This window comes from Carettochelys insculpta, chromosome 25, assembly GCF_033958435.1.
Source record: "Carettochelys insculpta isolate YL-2023 chromosome 25, ASM3395843v1, whole genome shotgun sequence".
Classification (NCBI taxonomy): Eukaryota; Metazoa; Chordata; order Testudines; family Carettochelyidae; genus Carettochelys; species Carettochelys insculpta.
In genome coordinates this window covers 1,635,711-1,647,961 of record NC_134161.1, presented here as the reverse complement: position 1 = coordinate 1,647,961, position 12,251 = coordinate 1,635,711, and positions in this window count along the sequence as shown.

Below are 12,251 nucleotides of genomic sequence, written 5' to 3'. Positions count from 1 at the left end.
GTGATCTGTTATGGGCAGGGTCACGCCAGGCCTGCGGGACCCGGGGCAGTTGGGCCAGGGATATTCTGTTCAAAGCAGGGCTCACATATTGCCTGGCTCTCTCAGGTTCCTCCCTGAGCGCAGAACCTTCCCTGTCCTTAATTGCTGAGAGCAGCCCAGTTTCAAGTGAACTCCCATGGGAGGCAGGTCACACCCCTCAGGCTCTGGGCTGGAGAGTCTGACTCAGAGGAAACTAGGCAGGTGCTGTCCCAGGGAGAAACAGGCCCATCTCCTGCACAGCAGCACAGCACTGCGGTCTCCAGCTATGGGACACAGCCCTTTGGCTGTCCTCTGCTGCCCACAATCCACAGGGGGCCCGGGAAAGCAGAGTACACGTCAGAGCACCCTGAGACTGGTCCATTACATCCGGGGGCCAGGCAGGTCTTCCAAGTGCCCCAGAACATGAGAAACACAAGCCTGGGTCCCCCCCGTCTCTTCCCGCACCCCGCCACTTCACCCTGAGCTCAACCGCAGGAGCGGAGGAGAACCAGCCCTCACCTTTGAGGCGGTCTGATCAAGTCCCACCCCCAAACACACACTCACGTTTCGCTGTCGCTCCCTACGCCTCAGCTGCCACCCCCAGCTGGGTCCTCACAAGGAAGAGAAAAGAGCCCCCCAAGGGGCAGGTGGGGCCTGTGACCCTTCCTGCTACTTTACCCTTACGATGGCAATACTGGCTACCTTGCTTCCTGTGGAATGATAGGAGGGGCTGTTTGGCAGCTGGACAAACCGTGTCACCCAGCGACTTCCTTCTGCATCCTTTGAGAGCAGCAGGAAGACCTGGTACGACCAGGCTCTGAGGCCACAGGACATCGTGAGCGCGAGCTCTCGACTCCACATGCCGAGGGGGTGTTGCCACATGTTCCTGGCTGCCTGGCATAGGGAATCTTCACTCCCATGGCACTGGGGGATCCGGTCTAATCTCGGACCCTCTTTCCAGGAGGCAGGGTGAATGCTGCCTGGCTAGAGAAGGGAGGCCGCTCACGCCAGTGATGGAACCCTTTCCTGACCCCCAGCTGGCTGGTCACTCACAGCTGTGCAAGGTGGGGACACACTGCTCCTGCTGGAGCCTTTGGACTGGGCACTGTCACAGGCCAGGGATGATTCAGGAGCAAAGGGCTGGGAGAGTCACACCCTCCAAGTCCCACTTTGTTGCACCATTTCCACCTGGTTCCCGGCACTGATGAGTATTCATCCGCAGTTCAATTCCTCCAGCTACCCACCCACTCCTGGAAAGTTGGCGGGGAGGCCGGGTTGGTTTGGACCTGCCTGTGGCTCAGGCGACTGCAAACTCAGTCAATCGTCCTGAGTCCCACTGGCCCCACGATGCAGCTGTACTGGAGTGGGAACTCCAGAAGGTCTGAAACTTGCACCCATGTCCACGGTGGAGGGGCAGGATTCAGGGTTGCTCACAGGTTACAAATAGCTTCCTGGGACAGGTGCAGAGCTGGGAATTTGCTGATTCATAAGAATTACAGCGCAACACTGGGCGGGGATTTAAAAAAAAAGTGTTAAAAATTGGGCTTAACCAGAAGTCCTGTGGCACCTTATAGACTAACAGATATTTTGGAGCATGAGCTTTGGTGGGCAAAGACCTGCTTTGTCAGATGCAAAATTGGGTTATGACCCAAACAAACAATCTCACGTGAGGTTTTCATTTTCTTTGTGGCTTGTATTCCCCCCTGGAGGATCCGGAAACAGTCTGTGTTTGTCACATTTCTCACAGTGCATGAAAAGTTGTCGGGTTTTCCTTTTTAGAACCCAAAAACATTACCAAAACCGGGTTATGGCAGCTGAAGCATGAGAGCGGAAAGTGATACTTTCATACTAAATCTGAAGTCCCCGGCTCCCCACGAACAGCTGGCGTTTTTATCCCGCCTCTAGGGCTAGTAGAATCCCCCTTCCAGCTGCAGATTCCCAGGTGCCAAGTATGACCAACATGCAGATTTCCGAGCTGAGCACCGTTATAATTCAAGCGAAGCACCTTGCATTGCCAGCTACGCCTGGGCAAAGGGCTCTTAAAACACGTCTCGACCGGAAAGCTGCCTGCACTGTGCAGGAAAATCCCCCCTGGGGGGGGGTCAGCTGTTGGGTGCTCTGAGGCTTCCCTCTGCACACTGATCCCAGCATCCAGGGCAGGCGGCTCATCCCACTGCCTGGGATTGAAGCAGAGATCTGTGTTAATATCTTCCCACAGACTCTCCCATCTCTGGCACTAGGAGGCCCTGTCATAACATCCTGTACCTGCTAAGCACAATTCATGTCTCTGGGGTCCCCTGGAGCGGGGACGCTGGGAGACAGGCTGTTGCTCAGGGTGTGGGCAGGCAGCCACAGGTGAATGCAGAAAAGCAGTTCAGCTTCTGCACACTGTAACTTAGCTGATGGACGCATTACTGCATCCGAGGCTGCGTCTGTCCTCATGTGGAAAGTCGACGGCTGATACACAATTTTAGGTATGCCATTGGCGTACCTAAAATCGACTTGTTGGTGTTGACTGTGGTGGCTGTCTTCACGGTGGAATGCAGACAGGAGCACTTGTCTTGTCAATCTTCCTTAATCCTCCCAGCTTGCGAGGAGTTCCAGGGTTGACGCTGACCCTGGGACACGCCGTTTCGTGCGTGTGGGAAATAGCGCCCCAGGAGGTCGAACCTGTGTGTTCGAGCTTCCATGGTAAGTGGAGATGCAGGCTGAGGCTGCCAGGCCATAGAGAACAGCTACTAAGTGTCACCGCTCGGCAAATGTGCCTCTGATTTATCTGGAAGCCACACAACCACAGGCTGTGATTCTATCAGCTCCGTGATCCTATCAGCGTTAGCAAGAACTGGGGTGAATAGGTCTGGAGGGACAGAATACCAAGGAAATCTCATGCTGAAGAAGTGGAGCTGGTGACTTTGTGCCATTTTTTCCTTTGAGTCTGTGCCCAGGTAATCCCCACCAAGGACGCTTCGTTTCCCAAACGTGGGAGTGAGTTCCCCACCAGACTTGGCCTCAGAATACCCATGGTCACCCACCGTCCCGGGACACTTTCTACAGGAGTTCACCGAGGCATCCTACCACAGAAGTCACTTCACCCCCTTCCCTCAGCTGCCACACAGCTCTGCCCACCGGGACCCGCAAGAACTAAGCTGTCCCTCAGCTGTGGAGATGCAGCCCGAGCAGGCTTTCCTACACATACCTTCCCCCAGTTTTATGGTGCTGCTGAATTCACGCCCCCTCGGCCCCGGCCCAGGGCCATCACTGCTTTCCCTTCTGACTGGTGGAGGTGAACATCGAAAGGCATGAACCCCTCCATTGGCCATGCGTATATCAGCAGCTGGGACTGTCTCCAGCCATTGCCTTTGGCTGCTGACCCCTCTAAGCACTGGCTAGTGATGTTGGTAGCCCATCACGGAGGATGACGATGATAGGGTTGCCATTCTCATCTATGGCTATGCATGTGACTCCGCAGCCCAAACCCGAATGCAGAGTCGGCCGTGCTGAGGGCACGGGAAATCCCTATCCATGAAGTGTGATGATGCAGCTGTGTGGCGTCTCTCACATGCAGCCTGGGGGTGATTTCACTGCAGTCCCTCAGACTGGTCCCAGGCTGATCTCGTCAGAGACTACTCATGAATCCTGTTCTGAGCCACTTACTCATGTGTTCTTTGAGATGGACGCTGGCCCATGGGAGCCTGCTCTTCAGATGATCTTTGAAGTCCTCATATGGACAACCCTTCTTCCTTCTGCCCTGGCTCAGCTCCCCAGACAGGATCTACGCTGGGGGAGTGTGGTCTTCCGCGCCGATGACATGTCCGGTCCACCTAGGTTGTCCTCTCAGCAGCATTACCTCAGTGGTGGCTGTGTTTGCTCAAGGGCCTTAACACTGTGCACTCTGTCCTGCCAGAGAATGCTCCTGACTGAGCAGAGGCAGTCAATGTGAAACTGCTCAAGCGGCTTAATGTAATGTCCATAAAGAGACCGAGACCACGCCTCCGATCCCTCAAGGGGAGGTGTTAGAAAGAACCACGGCCCACCTTGGTGAAGAGATATATGTGGCATTGGTTAAGAGCTGCTGTTCGAAGTCAGCCCAGGGCCTGGCTGGCTTTCCTAATTCTGGAGGAAGCTTCCTTTTGAGACAGCCATTGCTCAAGACAGTGCTGCTCAAATACGTGAACTGATGCACCGTTTTCAGTTGTGTGCCTGGGAGAAAGACAGCTGGTGCTGGGCCATCGGAATGAGGTGCTGGTTGAAACAAGATCTTGTCTCCCCGAGGCCGATGGTGAGACCTACAAGCTGGGCTGCTTCAGAAAAATCTATCAACAATGTAGTAGTAGTAGTAGGCATCCTTCAGTCTGCACAGACTATGGATCGCGCCCTTTAAAGTTTCAATATAAGACTTCATTTACAGCGTCTATTGTGACTATAAAGACCCACACGAGAGTGACAGTCCTTGCTGCACCTCTTGCAGATGTAGTGGGTGTCTGGCAAGTCCTTATTGTGCTTTCTGTGCGCTCGCTTCTCCTCTGCTAGCTGTCTGATCTTCAACTCGCCCTTCTGAAGGCCCTTGTGTAACCCCTGCCTCCATCTGCCACGGTCGTCTGCTAGTTCTTCCCAGTTGTCCAGCTCGATGTCTACCTCTCTGAGGTCTCTCTTGCAGACATCTTTGTAACGCAACTGGGGGTGTCCGGGGGGTCTTTTGCCAGAGGCTAGCTCACCATACAGGATGTCTTTTGGAATCCTTCCATCACTCATCCTGTGGACGTGGCCAAGCCAGCGGAGCCGACGCTGCCTGAGGAGGGTGTGCATGGTTGGGATTCCAGCTTGCTCGAGGACGGCGGTGTTGGTAACTCTGTTCTTCCGTGATATTCCGAGGATGCGCCTGAGGCAGCGCAAGTGGAAGACGTTCAGCCTCTTTTCCTGGCGGGCATACAGGGTCCAAGTCTCGCTGCCATAAAGGAGGGTGCTGAGGATGCAGGCTCTGTAGACTTGCATTTTGGTGTGAGTGTACAGCTTGTTGTCATTCCACACTCTCTTGCTGAGTCTGGACAGAGTTGTGGCCGCTTTTCCGATCCTCCTATTTAGCTCAGAGTCCAACGACAGGGTGTCAGTGATGGTGGGCCCGAGGTAAACGTACTTGTGGACAACCTCTAACGTATAGTTGTCAATGCTGATTGATGGGGATTCAGCAACATCTTGACCAAGTACATTTGTCTTCTTTAGGCTGATGGTAAGCCCAAAGTTCTTGCACGCTTTGGAGAACCGATCCAGCAGTTTTTGAAGCTGGTCTTCTGTGTGAGAGACTACAGCAGCACCGTCTGCGAACAGCATGTCTCTGATGAGGACTTCTCGCACCTTAGTCTTAGCTCTCAGCCTTGCAAGGTTAAACAGTTTCCCATCAGATCTTGTGTGCAGCAAGATGCCCTCTGTTGAAGATCCAAAGGCATGCTTCAGGAGGAGTGCGAAGAAGATCCTGAACAGTGTCGGAGCAAGCACGCATCCTTGTTTGACGCCGCTCCTGATTCTGAAAGCATCCGATAATGTGCCGTCATATTGGATGGTTCCTCTCATGTTTTCGTGGAATGACTGGATCATCTTGAGTAACCGTGGAGGACAGCCTATCTTGTGGAGCAGTTTGAACAGACCATCCCTGCTGACCAAGTCAAAGGCCTTGGTCAGGTCGATGAAGGCTATGTAGAGTGGCTTCCTCTGCTCCCTGCACTTCTCCTGCAGCTGCCTTAGAGAGAAGACCATGTCAACGGTAGACCTCTCTGCGCGGAATCCGCGCTGTGATTCGGGGTACACCCTCTCAGCAATCTTCTGGAGTCTGCCAAGGATGACGCAAGTGAACAGTTTACCAGTGACGCTTAGGAGGGAGATTCCACGGTAGTTGTTGCAGTCGCTTCTGTCTCCTTTGTTCTTATACAACGTTACAATGTTAGCGTCGCGGATATCCTGTGGAACCTCACCCTCTTTCCAGCACAGGCACAGTAGCTCATGTAGGGGTTCCAGGAGTGTGTCCGCGGCACACTTGATTACCTCTGGTGGTATACCATCCTGGCCAGGGGCCTTTCCTGCTGCAATGCTGTCGATGGCTCTCTTCAGTTCATCCACAGTCGGTTCTTGATCCAGTTCGTCCATTACTGGTAGGAGCTCGACGGCATCGAGGGCTGCGTCAACCACAACGTTCTCGCGTGAGTACAGCTCGGAGTAGTGCTCGACCCAGCGCTCCATCTGTTTGGCTTTGTCAGCGATGACTTCACCAGATTTGGATTTCAGAGGTGCCATCTTGTTCTGGGTGGGTCCTAATGCCTTCCTCATACCCTCATACATTCCTCTGAGATTACCAAAGTCAGCACAGGTCTGGATGCTGCTGCATAGCTGGAGCCAGTGGTTGCTGGCACAGCGCCTGGCTGTCTGCTGCACTGTTCTTCTGGCCTCTCTAAGTGCTTGCAGGGTACTCTGGCTCGGTGAGCGTTTGTACTCCAGGAGTGCAGCGCGCTTCTTTTCAATGACTGGAATCATCTCATCAGAGTTAGCTTCGAACCAGTCGTTCGTGTTTCTAGCTCTTCTTCCAAACACCGACAAGGCCGTGTTGTAAACTGTATCCCTCAGATGTCGCCATTTGGGTGTCACATCGGCGCCCCCAGGGCTGCTGCGCAGATTTTCCTGGAGGGTCTCTCTGAACTTTTCAGCTTTCTCCGAGTTTACTGAAAGTCATCTTGCCCATGAGCCTCTCCAGGTTCTTGGTCTTAGTCCCGAGCCTTCAAAGATCAAAGAGGGAGCCACTGAGTCAGTAGCTAATGTATATGCCCTGATCCACATCCCTCATTGCACAGCTGAGGCACAGCAACAAACAAGTCACACAGTATGGGAGCTAGGGCAGTCTTAGAATGATAGATTCATAGAATCACAGAATCCAAGGGCTGGAAGGGACCTCAGGAGGTCATCAAGTCCAGCCCCCCGCCCAAAGCAGAATCAACCCCAACTAAATCATCCCAGCCAGGGCTTTGTCAAGCTGGGACCTACAAACCTTGCTTCACACCATCAGAGATTTCCAATGCATCAGAAAAGCCACTGCTGGCAAACTCTTGCCCTGTTGTGGTCATGGAACAGGTGGATGATTTGCAGGGGAGCTGCACGGGGATGCTCAAGGGGTCACGCCCAGTGTCTCCTGCCCCCCCACCCCCCCGCACTCACCATCAGTGCAGCATCCCTTCCCAGCTCACGCTGCTCACAGGCTATGCGGCTCCGGGGAACAGGCAGGACTGCCCCGGTACTCATCAGAAGCAGCCCAGCACTTCCAAAAGAAGAGACAGGCAGAGGAGGAGCAAAGGTGGGAAGAGAGATGGGGCATGGGCAGACCTGGGGGGGGCAGGGGGCAGAGCAGGAGCAGGGCCTGGGGGGAGGGGAAAAGGGGCACATGGCTGGTGCCCCCACAGAACTCCCCTTACCAGTCTCCACTGATGATTGTATGACCCTCCTTGGGCAGCTCACTTTACACAGAAGAGCCCACAGACCCTCTCTGTTGACCTCATCAAAAGCTTTGGCCACAGCGATGACAACTCACACAGGTCCATGCTCTGCTCCAAATGTTTTTCCTGGACTCAGCTTAAGTCAGAAATCATGTCTGTAGCACTATGGCCTGGTCTGAAACCACACTGCACATCTGGCACATTTTCCTCCAATGGGTTTCATGGAATCATAGAACACTAGAACTGGAAGGGACCTCGAGAAGTCATTGAGTCCAGCCCCCTGCCCTCACAGCAAGACCAAGCACCGCCTAGACCACCCCCGCTAGATGTCTGTCTAACCCACTCTTAAATATCTCCAGCAATGGAGATTCCACAACCCCCCTAGGTAGTTTATTCAAGTATTTGACCACCCTGACAGTTAGGAAGTTTGTCCTAATGTCCAACCTGAACTCCCTTGCTGCAGTTTAAGCCCTTTGCTCCTTGTTGGGTCCTCAGAGGCCAAGGAGAACAATTTTTCTCCCTCCTCCTTGTAACCCTCTTTAAGCTACTTGAAAACCACTCTCATGTCCCCTCTAAGTCTTCCCTTTTCTAAGGGAAACAAGCCCAGTTCTTTAGTCTTCCCTCCCAGCTCACATTCTGTTGAGGTTTGCAATGACTCTGTTCTGTGGAACGCAATCTTGTTTGTTATCTGCTGTGCAGAGAAGAGCTACACCACTGCTGTTTCCGCTGCCTTTGTTTTTGAAGAGTGATATGATAATAGCAGCTTTGAATTCTTGCAGCATGTCTTTGGCCTCCCAGTTGCAAGGCAACATGTCATGAAACACCTGGTAGCAAGTCTCTGACTCACCAGCATGGTGCCTCCTCCCCTTGGTCACTCTGGGAATGAGCTCAACCCAGCACTGGAGCACCCTCTTTTGGGCAGTGTCTCACCTATTCTTACCTTATGTCCCTTTTCCACCACTCCTCTGGACCTCTGTCCCTCTCAGCACACAGCTGCATTCCAGCTTCCTCCCCTTCCAAGCAAGCTCAGCTCCCCATGACCCAACTGCTAGTCATCCTGTAGCTCCTGTCCCAGGGCCAAACTGCAGACTGGAAGGGTCACTTATCCTAGGCAAGAGGACATAGAGCTGCTGTCCTGCCAGTTCTCAGCCCCTGTGGCTGGGCCACAGGCTGAGACTACTCAGGTTGGTGCCCCCCCCATTGTTGCTCTGTCCATGGTACCTTGGTGGTAGGCAACTGGGTACCTCTCCCTCCAGAGCTAGAGCGCACTCCTCCTATGAGGATAGACATCTCATAGAGCTGGAAGGGACCTCAGGAGGTCATCAAGTCCAGTCCCCTGCCAGATTTTTTTTTAAATCTACTTGCTCCAGACCCCTAAATGGCCTCCTCAATGACTGAGCTCACAACGCCAACTTTAGCAGGCCAATGCTCAAACCACTGAGCTAGCCCCTCCTCTCCAGGAATCTCTTATAAGGGCTTCACTGGGCCCTGATTGGCTGCTAGCCTCCCTCTAATTGGCTCCCAGGGCTGTCCTCTCCCACGACTGTTTTTAGCTCTTTTGATCCTGGAATGGAGTGACTGCCCCAAAACATGCTTGGAGGGCTGCTCCTGTATCTAATTCTGCTGGGATGCCATCGTCTCCAGGAGCTGTGCCAGAGCTCAGTTGTTAAATGGCTTTTACAACTTTTTCGACTGATCAAGGGAGATCGAGACCCTCTTTGATGGGTTTCTCAGGCACACGGTGAAGGACATGACAGTTGACTGTGGATGTTCTGTTCATTAAGTAGATTACTGAAGTGTTCATACCATCTCCGTACCATTTCCTTGTTGTCTTTGTTTAGGTTTGTAACACCTGCGATCTTCCAGGGAGCCGCGTCTGACTGAGATGGTCCACAGACTGCTTTGAGAAAATCAGAGAACACCTCTTCATTGTTTGTACCTGCACACTACTGGACACCTGCAGGTTTCCTCTTCCACAACTCATCCTGCATTCTCCTTAGCTCCAGCTGGGCCTTGCAAGTACCTACATCCCTCATTCATAGAATCATAGGGCTACTACCCATTGGGCCCAACCATTCAGCCAGCTTTCTATCCATCTTATTGTCCGTGGATCCAATCCATACTTCCTCAACTTATGAGCAAGAATGTTGTGGGAGACAGTATCAAAAGCTTTGCTGAAGTCAAGGTATATTACATCCACTGACTTCCTCATATCCACAGAGCCTGTTACCTCGTCATAGATGCTAATCAGATTGGTCAGGCAGTACCAATTCCCTCAGCACTCTTCTCTGAAATGGTTGCAACTGACCTTTCTGCTTGCTGTTTAGTACTTGTTAGCACCTCAGTAAGCACCAAACCCACAGGTCTCTCGATATAACACTCAAAGGTTAACACAGCCATCACCACGACACTGGCTGTTCTCACTTTGCAGCTGACTAGAGATGTAGGAGACAGGCTGGGTTTTGGGGGGCACAGCCTTTTTCCATCTGCATATTTTTTCCATGTTTTAAAAAAAAAGAAAATAAAGGTGAAATTCTCTTGTGCTTGTTGACTTACAGAAGGTTTTCCTAAATACTGACTGAATGTGCAGCAACCCCAGAAGCCATTATTATTAATAATGGTGTGGAGAATGTGAATAAAGAAATGTTATTTATTCTTTCTCATGCCACAGGAGCTAGGGGTCACCAAATGAAATTAATGGATGCCAAGTTTATAACACAAAAGGAAGTATTTCTTCACACACACAGTCAACCCATGGAACTCCTTGTCAGAGCCTGTTGTGAAGGTCAAGTTTATGACAGGGTTCACAAAAGAACTAGATAAATTCATAGAGGTCAGGCGCGTCAGTGGTTATTTGTCTGGATGGGCAGGAATGGTGTCCCTAGCCTGTGTCTGCCAGAAGCTGGGAATGGGTGACCAAGGATGGACCACTTCATGATTCCCTGTTCTATTCATTCTCTCTGGGCATCTGGCGCTGGACATTGTCAAAGGACAGGACACTGGGCTAGATAGACCTTTGGTCTGACCCAGTCTGGCCGTTCTTATCATAGAATCCCAGGGTGGGAAGGGACCTCAGGGAGTCATCTAGTCCAGCCCCCTGCCGAAAGCAGGATCAACCCCAACTAAATCATCCCAGCCAGGACTTTGTCTAACCAGGACTTAAAAACCTCTAGGGATGGAGTTTCCATCACCTCTCACGGCAACGCATTCCAGTGCTTCACCACCCTCCTTATGAAGTAGTTTTTCCTAATATCCAACCTACTCCTCTCCCTCTGTAACTTCAGACCATTGCTCCTTGTTCTGCCATCTGACACCACTGAGAACAGTTTCCCGACATACTCTTTAGAGCCCCCCTTCAGGAAGCTGAAGGCTGCTATTATATCACCCCTCAGTCTTCTGCAAACTAAATAAACCCAAATCCTTCAGCTTCTCCTCATAGGTCATGTGCTCCAGCCCTGTAATCATTTTTGTTGCCCTCCGCTGAATCTACTCCAGCACATCCACATCCTTTTTATAGCGGAGGGCCCAAAACTGGACACAGCATTCCAGATGTGGCCTCACCAGTGCCGAATAGAGGGGAACAAACACTTCTCTAGATTTGTTCGAAATGCTCCTCCTAATGCACCCTAATAGGCCGTTAACCTTCTCGGCTACAGGGGCACACTGTTTACTCATATCTACTTTCATCCACCATAACCCCTAGGTCCCTTTCTGCTCTACTGGTACTTAACCAGTCGGCCCCCAGCCTATAACAATGCTTGGGATTCTTCTGCCCCAGGTGCAGGACTCTACACTTGTTCTTGTTGAACCACATCAGATTTCTTTTGGCCAAGTCCTCCAATTTATCCAGGTCACTCTGGATCCTATCTCTACGTCCAACATATCTACCTCTCCCCTTAGCTTAGCGCCATCTGCAAACTTCCTGAGGGTGCAATCCAGTCCTTCATCCAGGTCATTAATAAAGATGTTGAACAACACTTGCCCCAGAACCGAGCTTTGGGGCACTCCACTTGAAACTGACTGCCATCCATATATTGAGTCGTTGACCACTACCCTTTGGGCCTGACCATCAAGCCAGCTTTCTATCCATCTTATAGTCCAAGGATCCAATCCATACTTCCTTAACTTATGGGCAAGAATGTTGTGGGAGACAGTATCAAAAGCTTTGCTGAAGTCACATCCACTGACTTCCCCATTTCCACAGAGCCAGTTACCTCATCATAGAAGCTAATCCGATCGGTCAGGCAGGACTTGCCCTTGGTAAATCCATGTTGACTGTCTTACACAGAGACACGGGGCTGCTTGGCATATGCGTTGGCTCCTGCCACAACCAGCCTGCACCTGCAAGGCATAATTTCCTAGATGTTAAGGCTGGAAAGGAACATTATGGCCATCCAGTCTGACCCCTCCACTCATGCCCTTAGGTAAGTTGTTTCAATGGTTAATTCTCCATAGTGTTAAACATTTACACCCCTGTAGCCAGACATGAACCCCCCATTTGGCCTTTTCTTTCCCCACCCCCACTGGGAGAGACAGAGAGAGAAACAAGCAAGTGAGACAGGCAGCCTTTGATGTCCTGGGAACACAGGTGTGCTGTCTCGCCCAGCCTCTCTACTATACACGAAAACCAGACAGTGAATGGGCTAGCTAATGGCCGTCTTTCTGGCTGATCTCGGTAATTGACACCTGATCACTACCCCAGGAAGAACGGGGAATCTCCTCCCATCACCTCCAAAGGTGCCCAATTGTCCACAATTCACA